The sequence below is a fragment of the Raphanus sativus genome, chromosome 3, assembly GCF_000801105.2.
Source record: "Raphanus sativus cultivar WK10039 chromosome 3, ASM80110v3, whole genome shotgun sequence".
Taxonomy (NCBI): domain Eukaryota; kingdom Viridiplantae; phylum Streptophyta; class Magnoliopsida; order Brassicales; family Brassicaceae; genus Raphanus; species Raphanus sativus.
In genome coordinates this window covers 14452619-14466226 of record NC_079513.1, presented here as the reverse complement: position 1 = coordinate 14466226, position 13608 = coordinate 14452619, and the positions used below count along the sequence as shown (strand labels likewise).

The window sequence follows — 13608 nt, the reverse complement described above, 5'->3', positions numbered from 1 at the left end:
TGTCACTTTTTGATGAATTAGCCATCTTAAGTTATATTCAGTAACACTATTAGTGTTGAAAGTCATAGTATTACCTACTGAAGTGTTTGTTTTAGTGCTGTTGGACCCAATTTTGAATCTAATATTATGACGATTGGAAAATGAATTATGGGCTGATTAAAAGAAATTATTGGCTGAAATTTCGTATCTTCTAAGTTTACTTTCTTCAATATTTGGTGGATTCTAGGTTTTGAACTAAAGAGAAGAAATTTATGAGTCTTGGCTGAGAGACATCAATAGAAATTGGTACCAGTTTAAATTTCAGCTTTGTAGTTAAGAATGTGTTATGTTGACTTGGAGTTTAATCTATTTAAAGAATAAATTTCTGAAATTTTTTATCCAACACTTATATTCTACGTTTTATTGTTTGATGTAAAATTTAGTAGTACATTTTTTTTTTCAATATATAATTTAATTTCATATATTAAAACATTATCTTATATGAATTATGAATAATGATCAAAATAAACAAATAAGTTAGGGAAGTGAATTTAATTTAAGCATTTTAAGTTTTGAAATATTCTTATATTATGGTGAAATTGCTTTAAAAGTTTGATGTGATGAAGGTAACAAGTGTTTGATTTTGTAATTCTTTGCATCTATTATATGATTGGCTGATTATGTTAGATTGATTCTTATGTTTATAAAATTGTTTAATCCTCAATCTTCTAATAATCATAGTTATAACTTCCAATAATACAAATTCATCTTTCTGTAAGTCACATCCTTCTGGCAAAGAAAATGAAAAAACCTTTGATATGTTATGAATGATTTATTTCCAATAGCATAATTAAGTATGAGGTTGGTTTGTGTATGGCTTGTACAAATTAAAGTTTGCAATTACGAAATTTCAGTTTCTTAAACATTCATATTTCATAACATAACATACTAGCTAGCTTATTAAATTGGCTTCAAAATACTTTCATTTGATTTTTAAAATATTTTTGTTCAACAGAAAATAGTTTCTTCATCACCCATCACCAGTTTATGATAATCTTAAGTATAATCTTGATTATAAAATAATCTTACTAGATCACTCACTGATTTTTTCATATAAAATACAAAATTAAGAATATAACATACAAGTTAAATTTTATCCCACCCTTATATTCCATGTCTCATGGTTTGATGTAAAATTTAGTAGCACAGATTTTTGTATTTCTCACAATTAATTTATACAATACTTAACAAAAAATAATAAAATGACAAATATATAATTTTATAAAACTTAATCTCATATATTAAAACATTAGTTTTATATGTAATTCAGAATAATGATCAAAATAAACAAATAAGTAAGTGGGAAGTAAATTTAGTATTAATATTTTAAGTGTTAAAATATTCTTAGATTATGGTGAAAATAGCTTTGAAAGATTGATGTGGTGAAGTTACTAGTATTTGATTTTGGAAGAAGTAATTAAACGTTTTGATTCTTTGCATCTATTATATGATTGACTGATTATGTTAGATTGGTTCATATGTTTATAAGAATTGTTTGATTTTCAATCCTTTGATAATCATAGTTTCAACTTCGAATAATGTATATTCTTCGTCATGTATGTCATATATTTCCGGCAAAGAAAATGATTTCCAAATATAACATTAAGTATGAGTTTGGTTTGTGTATAGCTTATACAAATTAAAGTTTGCAATTAAAATGATTTTAGTTTCTCAAATATTCATATTTCATACCATTTCATACTTCTTTTTTTTAAACAGAAGGTAATTTTGTCATTACCATCACCAATTTATGATAATCTTAAGTACAGGTTTGATTAGAAAATAATCTTGCAATAATAGATGATTTGCTGAATGTATTCATAATGCAAAAAAAAAAAAAAAAGAATATAACATATAAATTAAGTTTTTGTAGTTAAAAGTGTCCTATCATCCCATTATCCATTGTCATACATTATCCACCTCCAAGCTATAACGACAATGTACGAATTAGAGAGACCTACAGTCAAATATAAAGTCCCGTTAACTATAATCTAACAAAAGAAGCACACATTTCAACTAATTGTCGTGAAGATTAGAGATCTAACCCTGTACCTTCGCTAGTGTTGCTACTGATTTCCTTCACTTTACCAATACAACTTGACACGTAGTTCCGACCTCTGATATTGGTTTCCATCGGTTTCAGTTTCGGTGGATGCATCTCGCAGAACTCAGAGGAACAAGACCTCTTCTTCTATTAGGGTTCCATTTTAATGTACATTAGTCTTTACTTAGTCTCACCATTAACAATTAACCAGACTCACATCTTAGTTTATTAATATAATCACAAATATCAGAGTCCATTTTTATTGGCGGGAAAGATGAGGTGAAAGGACAAATATTTACCTCTTACATGTTTTACCAGTCACATAAACGTTCTTCAACGGTTGAAAAAAGAAAAATTACTCCAGCGACGCTCGCACGTATGAAGAAACAACCAGTTCGTGAGTCGCCAAGTCTTTGGGTCGTTCTCAATAGGTCGAAAGCCTAAGTCTCGTGAGTTACATTTTAAAGTTAATGGGTCAAAAGGCGAAGATGATCATCGATTATTTTCTTTCTCCACTAGGTGTGCCCTTTGCAAAATAAAACTTGGGCTGACCCACTTCCATAATTAAAAACTTTCGGCGACCCAAGTTAACAACGGACTCGTGTGCTATGTTGACATGAATTTTGTGATCTACATGAAGAAATAAATTTCTGAACTTTTTTTATCCTACACTTATATTCTGTTTTTAATGGTTCGATGTAAAATTAAGTAGCACAATTTTACAATTCACAATTAATTTATAAAATATTTTTAAAATAATAATTAAAGTGTCAAAAAAATTGATATATAACTTAACCGTATATATTAAAACATTAGTTTTATATGGAGTTCAGAATACTGATCAAAATAAGCAAATAAGTAAGGGGAAAGTGAGTATTTTAAGTTTTAAAATATTCTTATTCTTAGATTACGGTGAAAAAACAATTAAAGGACTGATGTGATGAAGTTAACAAATGTTTGATTTTGTAAAAAGTAACTAACGTTTTGATTATTCACATCTATTATATGATAGATTGATTAGGTTAGGTTAATTCTTATGTTTCTAAAAATTGTTTAATTACTAATCTCCTTATACCATTGTTTCAACTTTCAGTGATGCAAGTTCATCTTTCTGTATGTCACATAAAACCACTGGCATGCTATGAATGATTTATTTCCAAATAATATAGTTAAATATGAGTTTTGTTTGTCTACGGCTTATTTAAATTATAATTTTCAATTAAGATGATTTAATTTTCTTAAACATTCATATTTCATACTATAACATACTAGCTTATTAAAATCGCTTCAAAATACTTTAATTTGATTTTTAAACAGAAAATAGTTTCTACATTACCCATGACCAATTTCTGATAATCTTAAGTACAATCTTGATTAGATAATAAGCTTACAATAATAGATGATTCTTTTGAATTTTCATATAATAAAAAAATTAAGAATATAACATATAAATTAAGTTTTGTAGTTAAGTGTATGCTATGTTGACTTGAAGTTTATAACCTATTTGAATAATGAATTTATGATTTTCTTATCCTACACTTATATTCCATGTTTTATGGTTTGATGTAAACTTTATTAACACAAATTCTTTACCACTCACAATTAGTTTATACAATATTTAACAAAAAATAATTAAAGTATCAAAAATATAATAATATAAAACTTAATCGCATATATCAAAACATTAGATTATATATAATTCAAAATATGATCAAAATACAAATAGGTAAGGAGAAGTGAAATTAGTCATAGTATTTTAAGGGGAAAATCGCATAAAAAACCCTCAAAGTATCACTTACTAGCACTTTAAACTTTCAAGTTTTTTCACTAACACTTTTAACTTTCAAAGTGACATTTGTATCATAAAAAACCTCCAAAGTAAAAAGTTGACATGTTCAGCAAATAATTTTTCAAAAATAATTATTTAATTAATAAAATAAACAAAATAAATAAATTCAAATAATAAATAAAAATCGAAACTTTTAATAAAATTCACAACAATGAAAACATAATAAATATTAAATAAATTTTTAATAAAATTAAATAATTTTCTAAAATTTTAACAAAATAAAAATAACTAAAATTTTAATAATAAATAAGATTAAATTTAAATAGAGAAGATCTAAATAAAAAGTTCAATTTAAAAAAAAATAGAAAATTCAATTTTTTTTTAATTATAATATTTTTTCAAAAAATATATCATATCAACGTGGACAATAACAATTTCAAATATATCACTAGTGACAATGATGGTTTCTGATTTTTATTTAATTTATGAGCTTTTATTAATTTTTACGATTTTTGTTTAATTTTATTATTTTTTATTTTACTTATTAAATAATATTATTTAAAAATTATTTAATTAGTAATATTATTTAATTAGTAAAATAATCAAAAATTAAATAAAAATCAGAAAATTAAACAAAAGTCGTAAAATTTAATAAAAACTCATAAATTAGAAACAAATAAGAAAATTAATTAATATTTAGAAAATTAAAATTTAAAAATAAATGACATCAAATTAAAAAAACAGAAAAAATAAAAAATTCATGTATTCCAAAAAATGAAAATTTAGAAGTTTGAAAAAGATTTTCTGTCATTTTCAACGATGATGTTGGGAACTATCATTGGAGATATGGCAATTATTGTCATTATTAATGGTTATGTGTGAAATCATCATCGTCACTAGTGAATTTTGAATTTTGAATTTTTTTTTTTTAAATTTTGAACTTTTTATTTAGTTCTTTTCTATTTAAATTTAATCTTATTTATTATTAATTTTTAATTATTTTATTTTATTAATATTTCAGAAAATTATTTAATTTTAAAAATATTTATTTAATTTTCTAAAATTTTAATTTAATTTTTTGATTTTTTTCATTTTCGTAAATTTTATTAAAAGTTTCGATTTTTATTTACTTTTTCGATTTTTGTTTATTTATTTTATTAATTAAATAATTATTTTTGGAAAATTACCTGCTGAACCTGTCAACTTTTTGCTTTGAAGATTTTTTATGATACAAATGTCACTTTGAAGGTTAAAAGTGTTAGTGAAAAAACTTTAAGGTTTAAAGTGTTAGTAAGTAACACTTTGAAGGTTTTTAGACGATTTTCCTGTATTTTAAGTATAAAATGTTATTAGATTATGGTGAAAATAGCTTAAAAACATTTATGTGATGAAGTTAACAAGTATATGATTTTGTAACAAGTAACTAAACATTTTGATTCTTTGCATGTATTATATGCCAGGTTCTAAAACGCGTCCGCGGAGTCCGATTAAGCGGCGTTGAAGCGCTCTGCGGAGGTCTATCAAGGCGATTTCACCATACTCGGCCAAGAAATCGGATTGAGTAAAAAAATCGTTATGTTTGAAGTTTTAAGTGTTTAAATCGTTGGTTGGAAGATAGATCTATGAGTTTGATGCATAAACAACAAGAAAAACTCATGAGATTTGTAGATTTTGACTAATCTATGTCGACGGCGGAAAAAAAAATTGCAGTAAACCTAATAAAAAACGAGAGGAAGAAGATGACATTTATTACAATTATGCCACTCAAACACACAAAAATTAATTAAAAATGTATTCCTTGGGTTCGAACCTGTCAACAAATAGGCAAAGGCGAGACCATTAACCACCCGGCCACATTAATTTGACATGTTTCTTCCCATAAGTTCAAGTATATATACATATATTTATTTAAAACTTAAAATAATAATTAAAATTACTTCCTGATTAATCTCCGTTTAATCTCCGAGTTATTGATAAATCGCTAGGCCCGGACCAACCTCCTGACTCACGCCTAGCGTAGTTTCGAACATGGATTATATGATTGATTAAAACTTGTTTAATTCTTAATTTTTTCATAATCATTGTTTCAACTTCCAATAATGAAAATTCATCTTTCTATATGTCACATTATTTTGGCAAAGAAAATGATAAAATAGTTGACATGTTATGAATGATTTATTTTTAAATGATATAATTAAGTATGAGTTTTGTTTGTGAACGGCTTGTTTAAATCAAAGTTTACAATTACGATGATTTTAGTTTTTAAACATTAATATTTCATTTTATGAGATATAAATATATAATACTGACATTTGTTTAGTTTGTTAATAGTAAATATTGTTTGATATGTATAGAAACATTTGATATGACTAAGGATTTTGCAGATATTTGGCTTGTGCTTGCTTGGACAAACTGAAGTTTGGAAGTAGAGTTCCAACACCTATAAATATTCTTTAGATGATTTCCATTTTTTAAAATAGCCATATCGTGTACAATATTATCCCAACTTCTAAATGTGGTTGCAGAAATGTGTTCATTTACACTTTATATTTGAACAAGATCAATAGTTTCTTCATTCAATACTACCAATTCATGATAATCTGAAATATATTGTCTTGATTAGAAAATAATCTTACAATAATAAAATATAGACAGAACAACTTTCATAACAAATAAAAAAGAAGAAGAATATAGCAGATAAAATAATAAAAAATTCAGCTGGTTAACCATATATCTATGAAAATAGAGTCAAAAAACTTTTTAATAGCTTAGCGATAGTCCTTAAAGAGAACTGAATACGAATCGAATTCACTTCAATTTCAAATTTTATAGAAGATTTAATTTACTACAAAATTTTATGTAAAATTTAATAGGATTGTGTTCTATGTGGATGATTTTTTACATTAATATCACATATCAGTTTTCATAGAATTTATGCATTTCCAAAAAAAACTTGTGAACTTAAATATTTTATTTTATTTTATTTTAAAGACTAAAAGAACTATAATATTTTAAAATAAGAGCGAAATAGTAAATTATATATTTATATAATATATACTGGATATGTTTTTCTGAAAAATATTTATAAATATAGTTTACTGGATTTCTTTGTCTAAAGTGTCGTGTTTTCTTAATTTTAAAATATTGAATATTTAACAGTGGGATCCATGTTATTTATGGAGTTTTGTTAGTTTAAATGATTTCCATAATTAAGCTACATTTAAAGATAGTTAGACTATATTTAAAGATATGTAGTTAGTAATATTAGAAGTTAGTCAAAAAATATAGTATAATTTAAAAAGATAATTTACTGAAAATCAAGCTAATCCAATTTTATGTTTCTATTTTAATAATATTAATATTTCCATAATTAAGCTACAATTAAGAATAGTTAGACTATATTTAAAGATATGTAGTTAGTAATATTATAAGTTAGTCAAAAATATATAATATAGTTTAAAAAAATAATTCACTTAAAATCAAGTTCAATCCAATTTTTGTATTTTTAATTTTAATAGTATTGATACAACATATTTTAAAAACTCACTCCATCATCTAGTATATATTATTGTTAAAGCTTTTTTGTCTTTATTTGGGAAGAAAGTTCACCCTAAGAAAAAAGGAGAGATGAAATTGTAAGATAAAAAAAAATCTTTCTTCTTATTGATGTCTTACAAAAGAACATGAAGTGGTCCTTTTATATAGCAAGGAGAGGTCGGTTAAACCCAAACATCATACACAAAAAGACGACACACATGTAGAGGTGATGATATAGCAAGGACGTGTCCATTTGGCATGAATATTGGCTTTCCCTTAAACTAAATCTAATACTCCATCTATTTCTAATTAGATGATGTTTTAGTACAAAGCACACAGATTAAAAAATATTATTTATATTCAAAACACTTAGATTAGAGAGAAAAAGTAATGCTATTCATAGAGTGAACACAAAAAGTTACAATAGATCAATAGTATTTTATTAGTTTTTACTTTAAAAGTCTCAAAACTTAATCTAATTTGAAACAAAATTTCCTTCCTAAAACATCATTTAATTAAGAACAGAGGGAATATGATGTTTTGTGGCTAGTCTATTTCAATACACAGTTACACAGTGTTGTTTTGTGTGTGAAGGTTCTGTAAACAATGCAATGAGGCTTCCTGAATTGTTGGTGATACATCTATAAAGATTCTCATACATCAAATCACAAGTTGGAAAACACTCGTAAGTTTCCCAATTCATGATTTTAGAATATTTGATATGGTATGTTAAGGTGAGTCCTGCGATTTTGGAGGCTCTAGACAAATTAATAAAAAAATTCAATAAAAAATATCTTTCACACATTAGGGATCTATATCTATGTAAACAGGGGATCTATATCTTTGTATTTTTCTTCAAATTTCAGCTCTTCACTTTTGCTTCAAGGAACGAGCACTTGATAATGCATGGATCAAGTCTCTGCAACGGTCCCTGCTTGGACCTTCGTTGATTTCTTTTCATAGAAAATCTTGTGGTTCTTGTTTTTTTTTTGTAATTTATTGTATTAATAATCAAATAAAACAAGAATTACATCAAGCTGGCAAAGGTTCTTGTTTAAAAATGGCCCTACAATTAAATTTAGAGAATCAATTTTGAATATACAGTAAGACCGCAGACTTTCTAGGGGCCCTTACTAAATTTTTATTAATTTTACTGGTTAATAATTGTTAGTGTTTCGTACTTTTGGCCTGTCTTATAATAATTAAAAATAATCAAACATATACCAAACAAACTACCCAAAAGAATTTTATGAATATAAAAAATAATAAAAAAGGTAAAGGGTTTAATGCATTCCTTGATGTTCCTTAATGTATTTTACTATTAACTAGATTCGATCTCCGCGCTACGCGCGGATAAGTGTCGAAATTATTAATTTTAAAATCATAAGTTTTGGATTTTGTGTGGGATTAGAGTATTATATTTTCCACAATTAGTTGAAATCTGATAGTTATTAAGTACTGTAACCAATTAAAAAAAGAGTAAAAAAGTTACGTATAGTAACGTAAATAATGTAAGAAAAAGTTTAATTTTTTTTTGACATCAAGAAAAAGTTTAATTATTCTGAAAAATAAAGTCTTTGATGTAGTCCATAATAAAAATAGTCTGAAGATAAAATTAAGTTAGTTAACTTTATTTAAATAGGGTTTTAAATGTAAGGATGTGCTTACATGTTTATTTATTTCATATTATCACTTATTATTAATTATTCTCAGCATATGAATAATGTGTTCAAGTGTCCTAACATAGATTTCTCTTTAACGAAAATGATCTATAAATTAGATTATATCATTAGTTTTTTAATAGAAACTACTTCTTCCATTGATGCAGTTTTGTTTTTTAAGTAATCAACTTAAAATTCTGTACATATACGTCTGTGCACAATTCTACAATAGCAAGTTTTGTTAGTGTGTATTTGTAAGAAAGCATCATAATACATATTCTTTATACAATGGTAGATTGAATGTAATGGCAGTTAAACATGGTTCAAATTTTATCCTCTCCCAGATATCTCAATAAGTTTGCTAATTCACACTTCCCTTCCTAGAAACTTTTCTATTGTTTGTTCTCAGAATACTATGTAGTCTCGAGCTTCCATCCAGGCCAAAATACTATGTAGTTCTCAGCTTCTATCCAGGCTGTTTCTGTGTAGGGAAAAACTTTTGCCTCATAACAATATATACAAAAGTTTTTGTTTCTTTTAAATATTGATCTTCCAATACCCTTTTCTATGAGTGTGCTTGTCTGTTTGTACATGTTTCGGTTCATGAGTGGAGTATGATATTTGGAAGATAACAATGGAGGCCTTTGTTTATCCGCTATTAACCAGTTGCAATTAGTGTATATACAATGCAGTTAACAATAGTAACCAAATTTCACTGAATGTAGGTTAGCATCGGCTCCGCTATGTTATGATCACATTCGAGACGTGGAAGCGGAACACTTAATGATTGTATTTCTAAGGTTCTGTGGTCGCAATCAGGTGGTGTCAGTTTTACTTTCTCTACATTTCCCTTTATTGAATGTACACGAGAAATCTATTGTGGGTTAATCTAGTGGAAATTCAAATTTATCTAAATATTGGTTTAGATGAAAATCAACGTAAATATACGAATATTTGTTTCCGTTTCTTATTGAGCTATTGATTCTTTTGCTTTAGAAAACAAAACTAAACCATCAAATGAATATTAGTATGTTGATATATTCCACATACTAAATTTCAATCTTAGCAAGTTATTATAATTTTAGTGTATGAAAAAGTTTAGTAAACTGAATCAGAGTTGTTAAGTAATTCTCATATACATGGTGGTGAACATTGTGCACTACCATAAATCTATGAAAGATAGTAATCCTTGTTGTAGAATGTTTCATTATTCAAAATATTTAAATTAAGTGTTTTTTTTTTGCGATTGGTTATAGTTTCAATTTTTAATGAACAAATTACTAATTCTTTTGGAATGTAGACATTCGGGATCAATAACATGTTTTATTACATTAGAAAATATTATTATAATTTAAGAACTACACATAATATGGGTAGTTTATTTTTCACTTTATTGTCTCAAATATCTTCCACCACATGTGTCAGTCATACACAAATTTTCTTAGAATTTTTTTTATCGGCTATCCATTTTATCTTGAATATTATGTAGAGTGTTTTATTAAAATTATAAAATATTGTTAATCTATACATAAAATAAGAGGAAAATTTTTAATTAGAAGAGAAATTTAAGCACATAATTTATTCATCTTTGTTATGTTAATAATTCTATTTAACATTTTTAATTAGTATTAAATATAACTTTCGGTTTCAATCAATATATTTAACATTAATATAAATGTCGAAGCGGATAATTTTTTCAAAGATGATTAAATTAATTTAAATTTTCATCTAACATACGTTTCACTATTTAAAAACCAGTGAATTACTGATCTCTCATATGTGCAAGAGGAAGGGGTCAAAAGTTCTTAGTTCTCTATTTTCAGTGAAGGAAATTCTCAAAATCATATCAAATGATTTGTTCACCATACGGTTCATCATGATCTGCAGATTTGAGACATGATACCAAAACGTAAGCTTAAAAATACAAAACTTGTAGGAAAAAAATAACAGAATATAAATATTGAAGGCTTTGCAATTAAAGTTTTAGAATTTACACGACGCCTTGTAATACTTTGATAAAAGCTGTGTGAAGAAGAAACTTTGAGTTTTTTTTTTTTTGATCAAATTTGTAAAAACTTTGAGTATCTTTTAGCTTAGCATTTACAGAGAGTTGCCAATATAGAAGATTACAGAAACCCTAAAGCACATAGCTCGTGTACTAACGACACGTCACAGTTCGAGATCCAAGAGCCCCAAATCTATTATGCAGCTCGATTTGATTCTTCAGCTTTGCCGTACCTTGACTGACTGTCACCTCCTCTATTCTTACCGTTGAGCTGAGCAGAGAAAGAGGACAGAACACTTAGTTTGTCTTGACTCTTCAACTTGACTTGGGGTTTTGTGAACAAAGCCTCATTCTGATGTATGGGATACATCTTTCTTGAAAATCTCATGACACAGCTCAGTGAAAGATCGTGTGCAAGGAAACAGTTTCCGAAGCACCAAAACACCACAAAAGCAGATAGAAGACAAAATAGAAATATAGATTTCTTGAAAGGCCACACCAAGAAACGCTTCTCTCACCAACTCCCCATCACAATCATCGAATGAAAACTCGTACATAGAGCCTTATGTTCTTTGTATTCTGATTAACCATGTCATCCTTCCGCATTGGTATGACTGGTGGGACATAAAGGATGCGGATAGCCTCGACCTCACCTTAAGATAAGAGCATTGCTAGTAAGAAAGTGTATGAACAGTATATCATTAGTGGATCAACGTGGTGTTACTACTTTTTAATAGATAGAAATCATAACCTTCTTGTTTTACGGGTATAAACTATTTCAACAAATGGTTTCCCTCGACGCACCTCTGATGTGAAGAGGCATGATGCCAGTGGTCGAAATACCCAGGAAGTTTTTTGTAATGTTTTCACCTCTTTTGAGTTCCTGAACCAGAAACTGTCAGCACAATGTGTTTAGTTTTTTTTTTTGTTCTAGAAAGTATTCAAGGATTTTCGAAGATTCATATTTCAGTTAAATTTTACCTGAAGAAATGAAAGTGTTTACTTACCTTTCTAGTCCATTCGAAACTTGTCACTAACAAAGAAATGAGGCGGAGCACCAGCTGATGAAGAAGTCAACACGATCATATCTGATATTTACTCACCAGATTGCAAACGCAGAAATCCAAAGAGGCTTACATTGAGCAATGAGCGGCTTGCATCAGAAGGATTCCCAAGCAACCATCATGTCGAAAGTTTGACCCGAACGTTAATCAATAAGATGACATGTGACTCCGACATAGAGAGACTGCCCTGAAACAGCAGTAAGCTAGAAAGTTCTCATAACAATTTGTGGTCCAGCGACACTAAAGAACAAAAGACCACATCCCTCAAAAATCCTTAAACATCATATCTAACCTCTCATTGGAGAAATGAAAAAAACATTTACTGACCCAATTGTGGTAAGCGTGTCGGGAAAGTAGAGGAGCGAGCAGAAGTTGAATCCCTTTTCTTCAATATGCCTATGAATGATCACTTAACAATTTTGAAAGTCCAGCAATCGTTCAAAAATCATATCATTTCTAAGAATACAAAGACGTGAATGAACTCAGTTGAAATAGACAACTGGATCAATTCGTCAATTCAAGATCAGAGGAATAAATAATTGGATCTTAGAGAAGGATAATGTTACTTACTGAACTGGATCCACAACTGGTTTACTCTCGCTTGCCCTCTCTTATCTCTCCTTTAACCTTCCTTTGTTTCAATGTTCCGCTACGTTCCCTTATTAGAAACCAACCTGCTTCTCAAAGTGTTTCCCTTTCTCGCCTGAAACCGAGGAGCCGGGTGACAACAGTCGCCTTACACCAACCAGCCTTCAACTTAAATTGAAGCTATTGAGACGACATAGTTGGAATTGAAGCTTTACAACATCTGGACTTTGAGATTTTGTAGCAGTGTAGGTCTACATCGTGGAGAAGAAACATATTTATACTCTAGAGCTTCAAGCCGTTACCTTTGATGATAATAACGATGTTTAATTGATAGAGAGTGGGATAGGTAGTGGGTTCAAAGTAAATGCTGAGATTAAAGGGATGTTACACAAAAATGGATGACGTTACAGGGGAGATGGCCGGAGTGTGAAGGAGGCGAAGAGTGACAGAGATTTTGTGGTCGTTTAGAGAAACCTCTAATAGAAGATGGGCCAAAGTATATTTTCCGGAATAGCCCAACAAACACCCAAATAGAAAGAAAGAAATTAGGAGAGAAAAAAGTCTGGGCTTCAGGGGCTTATCGAATATGGACGATGACGAAACACAAAAAAAACGTAGGCTTTGAAGCCCAAATGACGATGGCGTCGCATCTGACGTGGCAAAACTCTGATTTCCTATTAGACGATTTTTTTTGTCGACGTGGACAGCTTCCCCTTTGATCTTATTCCCCTTTTAATATAGTTAGATTAGGAATAGTTATTCTTTTTCATTCCTTTTCACTCCTTTTATTGTAGAGAATTAAAGAACAAATTTATTCTTCACTAAATTTGATATGAAATAACCGTTCCTCATCATTCCTATAATTTTATTCCCATCAATTC

The 13608-nt window shown here is 28.1% G+C and overlaps 1 long non-coding RNA gene across 7 annotated transcripts; it reads right to left on the bottom strand.

Annotated features, from left to right (window-relative positions):
* Positions 1-11135: 11135 nt before the first annotated feature.
* Positions 11136-13573, bottom strand: LOC130509046 (uncharacterized). 7 transcript variants are annotated; one of them, XR_008943195.1, is made up of 4 exons: positions 12467-13573; positions 12083-12326; positions 11880-11970; positions 11136-11728 (listed from the first exon to the last, which is right to left on the bottom strand). It is a non-coding gene; the product is annotated as an uncharacterized LOC130509046 (long non-coding RNA). The 7 variants fall into 7 exon arrangements; XR_008943194.1 differs by having other exon boundaries at positions 11880-11958; positions 12467-13572; XR_008943190.1 differs by having other exon boundaries at positions 11880-12326.
* Positions 13574-13608: the final 35 nt, after the last annotated feature.